General features: G+C 54.2%; 1 protein-coding gene across 2 annotated transcripts in view; it reads right to left on the bottom strand.

Annotated features, from left to right (window-relative positions):
* Window positions 1-13,237, bottom strand: part of LOC102164427 (uncharacterized) — a 219,616-nt gene that overhangs the window by 5,517 nt on the left and 200,862 nt on the right. The window contains exons 8-9 of one of the 2 annotated variants that reach the window (XM_084978082.1): window positions 13,155-13,237; window positions 8,440-9,527 (exon numbers count right to left, since the gene is read on the bottom strand). The exons of the other annotated variant lie outside the window; for it this stretch is intronic. The gene's annotated coding sequence lies outside the window, so the exon portion shown is untranslated. Of the gene's footprint in view, window positions 1-8,439; window positions 9,528-13,154 lie in introns of those variants that run through there. 2 annotated transcript variants of the gene reach the window in all.

The raw sequence follows: 13,237 nt of genomic DNA, 5'->3' as shown, positions 1-13,237 counted from the left end.
GGCCAAGGTCTCCAGCAGCACCCACTGGGCATCGCTGCTTCTGGGATCCCTCCTGGACCGACCATGTCTGAGCCTTTCCGCAGGCCCGTCATGTGGGAACACATAAAAATAGTAAGTGGTTCCCTGGCAACCACCACAGCACATGGTAACCAGCACGGACAGTCCTGGGAAGCCTTGAGTCTGGAGGAAAGAAGCCTTGCCCTGGCTGTTGCTATTCCGCTTGGGCTGGGCAGGACTCGGCTGCCTCTTCTCAGAGCTTCCTGGTGACCACCTGCTCTGAAGCTCAAAGGGAAAAAACAGCCAAAGGAGCTGCCCATCTGCCCAGACTCTGCATCCTTGTAGGCCGGCCCTGAGCATTTGCTGCTTCCTCTGATCCTCTGCAAGGAGGTACTGATATTTCACAGGTGACAATCTGGGTCTCAGCGAAACCATACCTCTGAGAGCAACAGGTCTAGAGTTGGGATTCCAACCCAAGATTTTTCCCATCCTGTATTCTTTCCGCTCTGCCTCATTAAACCCGAAAATCAAATCTTCTGGGGATACCCACCCCCCTGGGCAGGTGGAATTAGGATGCTGCATGCTGGGCTGGTGGCAGAGACTTTAAAACCCTGGAGGTTCTCAGAGTTCCCATCGTGGCCCAGCAGTTAATGAACTTGGCTGGCATCTGTGAGGATGCGGGTTTGGTTCCTGGCCTCGCTCAGTGGGTTGAGGATCAGCGTTGTCGTGAGCTGTGGTGGAGGTCGCAGATGCAGCTCACATCCCCCGTTGCTGTGGCTGTGGTGTAGGCAGGCAGCTCCAGCTCCAATTGGACCCCTAGCCTGGGAACCTCCATATGCCTTGGTTGTGGCCCTAGAAAGACAAAAATAATAATAATAATAATTAATTAAAAAAAAAAAACCCTGGAGGTTCTCTTGAAAGAGACTTCTAGACTTCTTGAACCTTCTGTGATACAGGTTCAGAGTGCCGAGCCCCAGGGCCTCACGTAGAGGGAGGCAGTGCAACCCAGGTTCCCCTGTGGGAGCTCAGAGCCTGATGGTAGCTGGCAACCACCCCAAAGACAGGAGTGGCCTACGTGGCCGTGGGGCCAACAATGCCCATCTGGAGGTCAGCTGAGCAGTGCCCGGCTGCTTGGGCTCATCACTGCCTCCCACCCCATGTCTAGTACCTGGATCTCGGAAGTAGATCTGTTGCCTCCCTGCTTGAGCCTCTCACCACTTTTCCATTTAGGTTTTTTTTTGTTTTTTTTTGTTTTTTGTTTGCTGCACCCACAGAATGTGAAAGTTTCTAGGCCAGGGACTGAACTCATGCCACAGCAGTGACCATCCTGGGTCCTTAACCGTTAGGCCACCAGGGAACCTCCCCTACTTTCCCATTTAGCTATGACCCTCCTCTTGACCCTCAGCGGTAACCCCCTTTCTTTTTTTTTTTTTTTTTTTTTTTTTGTCTTTTTGCCATTTCTTGGGCCGCTCCCGCGGCATATGGAGGTTCCCAGGCTAGGGGTCGAAGCGGAGCTGTAGCCGCTGGCCTACACCAGAGCCACAGCAACGCGGGATCTGAGCTGCGTCTGCAACCTACACCACAGCTCACGGCAACGCCAGATCCTTAACCCACTGAGCAAGGCCAGGGATCGAACGCGCAACCTCATGGTTCCTAGTCGGATTCGTTAACCACTGCGCCACGACGGGAAATCCTGGTAACCCCCCTTTCTGATCCATATCACTCCACGCTCTCACCATCCCCCAAACGGGGGTGGTTTCCTTTCCATAATTCATTCATTACACCGGACTTCCTACGTTCCTCTTCCAACCAACACGTGCCTGCTGTGTATCCAGCGCTGGGCTAGTCCTGGGGGAGGGGTGCAGGGGAGAAGCCAAGAAAATAGATGCAAGACCTCTTGCTGCTCTTAAGGGTCCCTGAGGCAGAGAGCCATGGGCTGAGTTGCAAAACAGTTTCCTTAGGACACAGAGCTGCTGATCTGTGGGGATCCCAGCCACGGGGTCCTGATCAGGACAAGGCTGGGGTGTGAGGCTGTGGCAGGGTGTTGGGAGTTTCATGGAAACTTCCCACCAGTTCTGGCTCACCAGCCACCAAGCGCATGGGATGGTCGTGCCCCCTGGTGGTTGGTTCCTGGAACTCTCCAGCAGCTGTTTTGGAAAGCCCAGAGGATTAAGCTCCCCTCAAGAACATCTATTTTTGGTTCCCAATATTTCCACGGTGAAATACTAACAAGAGCAGCCAGCGGGCTTCCCAAAGGACCGAAAAACTGCCTGCGACTCCCACACTCTCAAGCCGTCTGTTCCCCGTGGGTCAGATCTGCCCTTTGTTCTCAGATGCAGTTCTCTCTTCCATTCGGTTTGACTAAAGGGTCCCAAGGCAGCAGCCACATGTCCCCTCTGTGGCCCTCGAGCCTGGCCTCAGAGGGAAGGCTGCGTGCACATTCAGAGTGACGTGTTGGAAAGAACACTGGATCCAGGATCAGGAGGCTTGGATGCTCGCCCCACATCGGCCGCTAACTAGTGGTGAGATAATTGGAACAATAATAGCCACGTTGATTCAGGAGGTACTGAGTCAGGCACTGCACCAAGAGCCACGTTGATTCAGGAGGTACTGAGTCAGGCACTGCACCAAGAGCTTCACCTACACTGTTGACGTGGATCCGTACAGCAAATCTCTGAGGTTGGCATTGTTGTTATTTCCATTTAAGAGGTGAAGAAATCAAGGCACAGAGAGGTTAAGTAAATTTCCCAAGCTCACACAGTGTGTGGCAGGGTCAGGACCTAAGTTCCCGGCAGGGTCCACGAATAGTTTTGAAAGGTCCCCCAGGTGACCGTGGTGTGGAGCCATCTCTGGAAGCTCTGGGGTCCCATCAGCTCTAACATCCAGGGAGCCCAATGCCTTCGGAAGGTTGGGAGGTGAGGTTGTGACAAGGAAGAAGCCTGGGTGAGGCCCCGTGGCGTTCAGGACCACGAGCCTAGTGGGGACACTGCAGAGGGCAGAGTGATCCTCCTGCCCGCTGTCCTCTCCACCAGGCAACGGTTTACAGGAAAGGAGAGTACTTGCCTTCCATGATATTCTCAGTTACGCCACCCACACCACTAATTCACAGATCCACCATCCAGCAACATATCACAACTCATCCCAAATCATTTCATATTGTTACGTTGATTCATTGGACAAACCCTTACAGAGACCTACGAGGGGCCAGGCACTGGGACCGATGCTGGGGCTACAGTGATGTTGGGGCTACAGTGCTGAAGGAGAGCAGCACAGCCCTGTCCTTGTGGGTCTGTGTCTTGAGGCGGAGGAGACAGGCAATAAACAAACCGCAAAAAGAAAAAAAGAAAAGAAAAAGAAAAAAGAGAATTGCCATCACGACAGGGGCTCTGAAGGAAACAGCAACGACACACGGGGATGGAGAGCAGTGGCGTGGCCGAGGGACCTAATCAGCCGGAGTGGGCTGGGAAGATCTCTTCGAGGAGGAGACAGTTAAACGGAGCCCCAAAGAAAGTTCTTGGTCTGACCTCCTATGGGTAAAGGAGTTTCATTGTGTTTCCTGCGTGATAAGCAATTTAATGCAGAGCTGGCTTTATCTCAGCTCCTGGGATTCTTGTCCATGACAGTGGGACAGGGGCACCGGTGATGCTGCCTCCTGCACATGCCCAGATGTGGCTCCCCAGATGGAGAAGTTTGAGCTTCCTTTTGGTATAAGGGTCTCAAACCAGGGGCTGGTTGGGGGTGTGGAAGTAACGAGGCCCAGGGGCTGGCGGTATAGACTCAGAGCAGTCCCCCCCCCCCCGTCAATGCGTGTTTGCTGACTTAGCTCTGATACCCAAGGGGTAGGACCTACAATCCAGCCTGCAAGGAGGCAGTTTTGGTCTTTGCATGTGTGTATGTCAATGTGTGTGTGTGTCTATCTATGTGTGTGTGTTTGTGTATATCTGTGCTTCTGTGTATGTGCGTATCTGGTGTATTTGTGTGTGGTACGTGTATATTTGTATTTCTGTGTGTATATTTTTGTGAATCTCTTTATATCTGTGTGTATATCCACTTGTGTGTATCTGTATGTATATCTGCCTGTGTATCTGTATCTGTGCGTGTATATTTGTGTGAATCTGTGTTTATATCTGTGTGTATATCCATTTGTGTATATCTGCATCTGTGTATCCATGTGTGTATCTGTGTGTGTGTGCATGCAGGCACACCGGAGCAGGAGAAGAGGCTCACATTCCAGCCCGGGTACACTGGTCTTTGTCTCCCTCTGCAGCTCTGGGGCTGGGACCAGGCAAGGGGCCTTTGGCTTAGGCAGCTGCTCCAGGTTCTGCCAGTAGGAGGCGCCAGGAGAGACCTGGTGAGCTGGAGGGAGACCTGCTCTGTCCCTGAGCAGCTTGGCTTTGCAATACTTCCTTCCTTCTCCCCAGCAACAGGTCCCTGCCCACAGCAGCAGCTACATCCAGTCTGCAGTTTTCCAGCACTGGCAGAACCAACGCCATCACCCCTCTTCCACCCCAGAGAGGTCACAGCAGCTGGCCGCAGCCCCCATCTCAGACCTCTGGGTCCCAACCCTGCCCTGCGCCCCTGTTTCTAAGTATTCACAATTTCCCACCTTCCCGCCGTGGCCTCGCCCTAGGGGTGGTGGTGCTTATTGTGGCTGCCACCTCTGTGATACATTTCGAGCCTTCTCTGACACTAGTGTCAGGTGGCACAAACCATGTCCTGGACTCTGGAGACCTTTCGTGCCACAGTGGGCACGAGAGAAAACCAGTTTTCCACCCCTGACTGCTCTCCCCTGAGAAAGACAGGCCACCTTGTCCTGGAGACGTCAGTGGGTCTGCTCTCAGCTCCTCCCGCATGTCAGGGAGCAGGGATGGCGAGGAGAAAGGGGTCAGTGCCATCTCAGCTCCAGTGCTGGGCACACACTCCCCTACCCCCGTCCCCAGCTGGGCCACACCCCTCCTGTGGCCCGTTCTGCCCACAGCACTCTGGCTGCCTCGGCAGGTTCCCACTGTCACTCAGTGCGGATGGTAAGGCCACAAGGGCTCAGGAGGAGCCGCCGCGTGATGAAGATACAGGGTGGCCATTTGTCCCACATGGTCCCTGACCCCTGTGCCTGACCCACAGGGCCCCCAAGAGACGGGCCAATTCCTTCCTGCCTTGGAAAATTCCAGTGGGGGCATCACAGAACCTGAGCTAGCAGAGGGCCTCAGGGTGAATGCTCAGGAGACGGGCAGCCAAGGGCCAGGGGAAGCGAGGCAGAGGCTGGGGTCAGGGAGGAAGGAAGGGGTGGGGGCGGGAGACCCGGTGCCTTTGTGGGCACACAGAGATGGGCTGCTGTTTCCTGTCCCAGGCACGTTTTTCTTGCCCATAAAAACTCTTTTCCTAACATAACTTGACTGAGTCTTTGCTTCTTGAGGCCAGAAAAGCCCAGGGAGTGGGGCCTAAGGGGAGCTTTGCAGCAAGGAGGAAAGGAGCTTTGCAGCAAGGTGTGAACTAAGCATCTGCAAAGCAGCAGGCGCCGTGCTGGGGCCTAGAGCCACGTGTGCCCCTTGAGGGCTGACGAGCAGTTCCGGGGGTGGTGGGTGGAGAGCAGGAGCGGTGGGGGCAGAAGACAGCCTCAGAAGACAAGATGAGCAAGAGCTGGATGACAGAACCTGCACAGAACAGGTGGGACAAGGGGCAGGATGCTGAGCCTCCGGCAGGACCAGCTCTCTGCCCTTACACATTTTCCTCTGGTCTAGATCATCTGGCTTTGAAGTTGGAGGGAAATAGTTTCTTTCTTTCTTTCTTTTTTTTTTTTTTTTTTTTTTTTTTTTGTCTTTTTAGGGCTGCACCTGCGGCATATGGAGGTTCCCAGGCTAGGGGTCCAACTGGAGCTGTAACAGCCAGCCTCCACCACAGCCACAGCAACACAGGATCCGAACTGCATCAGTGACCTAAACCACAGCTCATGGCAACGCCGGCTCCTTAACACACTGAGCAAGGCCAGGGATAGAACCTGCATCCTCATGAATGCTAGTCAGGCTTACTAACTGCTGAGCCACGACGGGAACTCTGGAAATACAGTTTCTCAACCAAAAGCAAACGAAGAAACACTGCAAAATATGACCCTACAGACAGAAAGACCAGGCTGTGTGGCATTGAGCTTCTGAGAGGATGGGGACCTCTGGGTCTACTGGTTCCATCAGGCCCGGCCTCCCTGCAGAGATGCAGTCCAGAGATGCACTGGTTCCAGCTCCTGGAGATGCCGGGGAGGGTCTAAAGGACAGTTGGAAAACACCCTTGCATCCATTAGGCTCTTTTTGGACCTTTCCAAACTCCATCACAGTTATCAGCCCAGTTGATTCTCAAGCATCCGGGACCCCCACCTCCCCAGCCACTCAAGTTTGGGGTAAAAAATGGTCACACTCCAAGGGCTTAATTTCCAAAATATACAAACAGCTCATACAACTCAATAACAAAACCCCCCCAAAAAAACCCAATCAAAAAATGGGCCGAAGACCTGAATAGACGTTTCTTCAAAAAGGACATACGAATAGCCCAACAGGCACATGAAAAGACATTCATCATTTCTAATTATTAGCAAAATGCAAGTCAAAACTACAGTGAGGTACCAGCTCACACTGATCAGAATGGCCATCATTACAGTCTACAGATAACACGTGCTGGAGAAGGTGTGGAGGAAAGGGAGCCTCCTACACCGTTGGTGGGAATGGAACTTGGTGCAGCCACTATGGAAAACAGTAAGGAGCTTCCTCATAAAAACTAAAAATGGAACTATCATATGATCCAGCAGTTCCACCCCAGGCAAGCAAGCGAAGACTCTAATTCAAACAGACGCACGCCTCGCTCTGTTCCTAGCAGCACTGTTTCCAATACTCAAGGCTTGAAACAACCTAAACGCCCATCAACACATGAATGTATAAAGATGTGGTACATAAATACAATGAAATACTATAAAGCCATAAAAAAGAACAATGCCATTTACAGCAACATGGATGGAATTAGAGATTATTATGCTAAGTGAGGTCAGTCACAAAGAGAAGAACAGATACCCTATGATATCATTTATGTGTAGAATCTAAAATATGACACAAATGAACTTTATCAACAAAACAGAACAGCCTCATAGACATGGAGAAGAGACTTGTGGTTGCCAAGGGAGAGGCGGGGTGGGGAAGGGATGGACGGGGAGTTTGAGATTAGCAGATGCAAACCATTATAAACAGAATGGATAAACAACAGAGTCCCACTGTAGAGCACAGGGAATTAAATGATCCTGTGATAAGCCACAATGGAAAGGCATATGAAAAAGAATCCTTACCACAACTGCATCCACTTTGCTGTGCAGCAGAAATTAACATAACACTGTATATCAACCAAACTTCGATAAAATAAATTTAAGAAAATGGTCGCACAAACAGGAACTCACCGCTTGGGGCTTTCTGCCTGCCCCAGCTCCTGGGGAGGAAGGATCTTACCTGAGCTTGGGAGCTGGGTCCTTGCCTTTTGCCTCCGATTCTTCTCTGAGGTGACACCTGCCGCAGCTGCCTCAGTGCCTCCAGAGCTGGAGGAGGAGCTACAGCACGAGGTGGGGGTAGGTGGGGGGTGTTTCCAGGGAGGTACAGCTCCCACAGAATGATCCAGAAAGACAGAAAGCCGTGGGGCACAGCACCCTCCCTGAAGGGGAAGCATCCTGCCTCTGCTCAGGGCCACGTGCCAGTTCCGTGCTGGTGGCCTTGGGCTCCCTGGGTCTCACCGAGATTCCTGGGCTCCGTGGCACAAGCTCTCAGGGGCCAGGCCAGAGGCTGAGCTGAGGGGCAGCACCCAGCGGTCCCTCCTCTTTCCCTGCCCAGACCCGTGCTTAGCATTCTCAGCCAAGCCTCTTGCGATGAGTTCTTTCTAAAAAGACACCCGTGGACTCCTGTGTCCCAGCCCACAAAACATGCTTGAATCGCAGAGCAAAGCCCCACCACGCACAGGTCTTATCTTCATGGGAAGCTGAGGCCCTGGATGCTGGCGGATTTGCCTGAGGTCACACCCAGTCTTCACATCCCCATGACTGAGGCAGTCCTACATTCTTTTCACTGCATCGCGCTACACATGCCCTCCCACTGCAGCCAGAAGGCCCAGTGGACCTGACATGGGGGCTCTGAGGAATCGCTGCCGGGGCTCCCACTTGGGCCCCGCACCAGGATCACCTGTGGAGTCTGGTCACCACAGAGGCCAGCGGCCAGACCCAGGAGGCCCTGCTCAGCTGAGTCAGGTGGGCCCAGGTGTAGCGCCTGGATGGTAGGTCCTCATTATTCATGGTAATTAGTCGTAGGAACCCTGACTTAGCAAACATGGAATCTTCGTCCCCAGAGGAAATACAGGGTTAGGCTCCTCTGAGCTTCTGGACACAAACTTGATCAGCTGATCAATACATAACCCATTTTATGCGGGTTTCTGTTTAAAGACACTTTAATCCATTGATTCATTCATGTTGAGCTCGGAGCCGACAGCATCGTAACTCACACCTGAGCCAAGAGGGGCGGGGGGGGGGTGTTCTCTGAGGACAGGCAGCGGAGGGACAGTCTGCAGCCACAAGCCTCCCCCCGCTATCGCCCTGCTCTGTCCTGGACATTCTCCAAGGGCCTGGGCCTGGGCTGGAGGAGCCCCCAGCCGCTCTGCAGAATTTGCACAGTTTGCAGAGGATGAGCTGCAGAGCTGGGCCCATGGTAGGCCGGAAGCTGAGCGCTCAGCTCTGCAGCAGGGCCCTGGGCCAGTAGGGACCCCCACGCCCACCTAGAGCTGACACAGGACTGGACACATGCCCGGCCTCAGGCGCTCTCGTTCACCCATCCTCCTAAGCCCTAAGCACAGACCCCACCGACCCGGCAGGGCTCGGAAGACGCGGATAAACTGGCTTCACGTGAGAACAAAGCTTCCCCCGCATACCTGTGTTTCCCACAAGGCACTTCTCAGCCTTCCTGTGCTCAGCACCCCTCTGTTTGCTCCGACCCCCGGTTCACTGTCGGACAGGTGGAGGCCTGACCAGCCTGTACAGAAAGCGGGTAAACCAAGCTCCCAGTTGAACCTTCTCAGTCGCGGGAGCTCTGAGTCCGGGCTCAGAGGATGACGTGGGTCCTGGCCAGGCAGTGCTGGGGAGTGGCCTCAGGTGGCTCCAGGGGGACCAGACTTTCTCGGCACCAGGAGGAACAGGGTGTGAGGGTTGGAAGGCCCCAGAGCTGAGCTGGAGAGGGGATTCTGAGAGGAGCGCCGTGCATCCCAGGCCTGAGAGCCAGGCCTGCCTGACAGACACCTGGGCCTCGGAAGGAAGCTCAGGACCCTGCCCACCTCGCAGGCTCGCTGGGCTCCCAGCTCTGTGTGTGGGAGGGAGGTGGCCCTTCTGGGAAGCCCTTGTCCTGGCTTACTGCAGCTCCGGGGAGGGTGAGGGGATCACCCAGAAGCTTCGGAAATGCATCTCTCCAGAATCCACGTCACGGTTTCTTTCTAGAAAGTTTGATGTTTACAAGCTCAAACTCATTTATCTAGTAAAAAATAAAAAGAATCCTCATTAATGGCAGTCTTATGTCTTTTCTCGCTCAGTAACGAGAATGATCCTGCTAAATGGTCCCTCCCTTCTTCTCCTTCCTGGCATTCAAACATCATTTAACTTCTGCTCCGTCTGGGGCTGGGTACCAGCTGGCTTCTCCCCCAGTGGATGCCCTTCCCTGTGGGTCTTTTCTGGCTGGCTGCCCTGCTCCCCCACATCCCTCACCCCAACCCCCTGCCCCCGGCAGGAACCACCAGCTGAGGGGACACCTGGGGAAGTGCCCCCCCCATCTAGGTGCCAAGCATGGGCCGCCTGGCATTCTCCTTCTGGCCGAGGCGTGTGACATGACCAGCCTCAGGGGTCTTCCCTTCTCCCCCCCAGGATTCTCCCAGGAGAACATTCCATTGTCTCACCTGGGCTCCACCCCTGCCTTTGCTCCACGGTCACCCAGGTGTGTCGCTCTGCAGGGCGGAGGAGTCTGGGCTGGCTTTTACGGGGTTTCTCTTTTGGACCTGCTCTCGTGTGTGTGTGTGTGTGTGTGTGTGTGTGTGGGTGTGTGGGTGTGTGTGGGTGGGTGTGTCTGCACCCACTCCGTGCTCCCCAGCAGACTGGGAGCTCCCCAGGGGCAGGAGTCTCTTCTCTTCCTCCCTCTGGACACTAAGGCCCCAGGCAGGGTTTCTAGGGGAGAAGAATCAGAAACCTGTCCCTTCCCTCTTCCTCCCTGTCATCGTCCCACAGCAGCCTGGCATACTCAGGGAGGCCACCTAGAGGGGGTTTCTGGGACCCTGGCTGGCAGAGACGGGGTGCTGAACCAGAACAGGCAGGCCTCCAGCAAGGAGGGCGGGCCCTGGGGTGGTGTTTGGAACGAGTGACGAAGGGACCTAGGTGTTCCTTACAGCCGCCCCAGGGCCTGGGGGGCTAGGGGGGCCTTGGTGGGGGCGGGGAGAACAGGTCTGTCAGTCCAAAAGGGAGCTGTGGCTGTGCGAGTCCCTTTGTAGCCTGTTCCTCTCCCCCGTGCCACCCTGCATCCTCACCTGGCCACTTAGAGAAAGCCTGTCCACATTACAAAGAACCAGGGGGTCTGCAGAGCAGTGAGTCCCAGGCGACACATGCCCCCAGGGCTGCCTGGACCGTCAGCAGTCTTAGAAACACGTTGGTATTACAGAGGGCATCGGTGCTTGCAGGAGAAAAAGCCACGGGAGCCATGAGTCAATGATGAACAGGAAGATTCTCCTCCCTTCCCCCCGACGGCCCCGCCTCCGAAGCCGGGCCCAGTAAGATAATTCCTAACTTGGCAAAGCCGAGGGTCTGCCTTTACAGGTCCTTTCCCGTGTGGGTGTGTCTATTGACATGTATTTCCACGTGACAGTTCTTAATTCTAATTCCAAGCACACGCACAATGATGAACTCAGAGCCTGTCTTCCACACGAGCCGGCACCCGTGAAATGACCCAAAGCAATGGGTCATCTCGAGCCAGTTCTCTTCGATACGGATTGCATGTTTGGTTTTATATAAATTTTTGTTTATAAATCTTGTTTGCAGAGTTTGCCTGGTTTTGGCTGAAATGGAGTCTACTTTGGATTAACCGAGCCCAAGCCAATCAGTGTAGCTGGGTGGGCCACCTAAACCCAGAGGTGGTTTTTGGGGGAGGGTGGGAGCTGTGGGGAGGATGGAGTGGGGACTCAGTGATAGGAAATGACTTGAGAGGCAAAAGGCAAACTGTCCACCGGATGCTCCAGCCCTGTGCCAGGGAGGCTGGCCTCGAGCGGCCCCAGGGACCTCCCCCTGCCTCCAGCTTTAGCTGGGGGAGAGGCAGCGAGGTCTGGATACCCTCCCTCCTGGGCTGGGGCTTGGCAGTGGCTGCTGTCTCTCCAGAGGCCCCCGTTCCTCAAGGGCAGACACAGCACGCACCAGACCCCAGAGGGCGAGGGCAAACAGGCTCCCACTTTGCAGGCTCTGGCACCTACCAGCACTTGTGGGCACTAACTCTGCCCGCACTTCTTCCTTTTTTTTTTTTTTTTTTTTTTTTGTCTTTTTTTGCCATTTCTAGGGCCGCTTCTGTGGCATATGGAGGTTCCCAGGCTAGGGGTCTAATCAGAGCTGTAGCCACCAGCCTACGCCAGAGCCACAGCAATGTGGGATTCGAGCCACGTCTGCAACCTACACCACAGCTCACGGCGACGCCAGATCTTAACCCACTGAGCAAGGCCAGGGATTGAACCTGCAACCTCATGGTTCCCAGTCAGATTCGTTAACCACCGAGCCACGACGGGAACTCCTGCCCGCACTTCTGTACATAGTCTTTCTATCAAAACGTTCAGCTCCTGTTTTGCATGTGCTTCTGTCCCTGACACCTGAATCGCTGCTGAAGGCTCTGAGCCTCAGGTTCCCCGTCCTTGCATTGGGGACGATGATGACTCTGCCTCTAGAAGCTGGAAGAGACCAGGAGCTGATCCTCCCCTAGAGCTACCAGAGGGGACGCAGCCCCGCCAGCACCCGAGTTCAGCCCAGTGACACTGACTTTGGAGATCTGGCCTCCAGATTGTAAGACAATAAATTTATGTTTTAAGTCACTAGTGTGTGATAATTTGTTATGACAGCTATAGGACACCAATTCACAGGTCCAGGTCCCAGAGAAGCAGAGAGTATAATAAATTCTGGGCTCTGCTCCAGCTACACCTGACTGTCCCAGGAGCTGCTCAGGGGGGACCTGCCGGTGGCCTCCCAGTGCCTCGGAGTCTTCATGTTGGTCTAGGAGGCACAGGTTGGTTTGTTTCCAGGTGAAATCCTGACACCAAATTATATCTGAAGGGTTTCAGACTCCAGCATTATCAGGAGCTACAGTAAAATGGTATTTTGAGTGAGTGAGATGGTGTGAGGCAATGGGGCATGGTGGGGCCTGTGGCGAACTGGAGAATACACACCTTTTGCTTAAAGACATCAACTTCAAGTGACAACAAGAACAATAAATCTAGCCAAACAAAACCTATGTCTAATCTATTGATGTGGCTTATGGGCTAGGAGTTTGAGAGCCTATATTTACCTTCTACTTTCAAGCTGCTTCCAGAGGGAGGCGGCCCATGGGGTAAAGCACGGCCTTGGATATGATGAGGGCCTCTCAGCCTCGCTGCCCCTGAGCGTCACTGGCCTCACCCCCCCCACCTCCGCCACGCCCAGCCTCTCTGCTTCCTAAAAGGGGATTTCGATACAGAGCCAGGGGAGAGCTGCGGGTCCTGCGGGCTAGCCAGGACTGCCTCACTGCCCTCATCCTTCCCCACCTGCACAAAATGCTCAAAGTTGCCCCATGGGGACATCATCGCAAAAGCCCTGGGGCACAGCCTCACCCCTGTTTCTCCAACAAGGAAGGACCTTGTGGGGAACAACCAAGACTCAAACTCTAACCAATCCAAACCACAGGTGAGGGAGTGGGCACACAGAAGAGGGACACTGTCCCAGAAAATGACGTGAACCCAGACGGTGAGGTGGTAGGGATCGTGGGTTTGGATGCAGCCAGACCTGGGGGAGTCCCCCATTCACCATGCACCAGCTGTGTGGCTTCAGGCAACACACTTAACCTCCCTGAGACTCAGTTTTCACATCTTTAAAATGGGGATAACGATACCTCTTTGCGTTGTTGCTGCGATGATGAAGTTAGATCACGTATGTGAAAGACAGCGCCTGGACAAGAGGGGCTCTGTGCAGACT

Source organism: Sus scrofa, chromosome 9 (assembly GCF_054392235.1).
Source record: "Sus scrofa isolate SSC_HxYL_T2T_F1_AM1 chromosome 9, Sscrofa_HxYL_maternal_Yorkshire_Landrace_v2.0, whole genome shotgun sequence".
Lineage (NCBI taxonomy): Eukaryota > Metazoa > Chordata > Mammalia > Artiodactyla > Suidae > Sus > Sus scrofa.
Note: the sequence above shows the minus strand (reverse complement) of the source record. Positions and strands in the feature narration are given on the sequence as shown.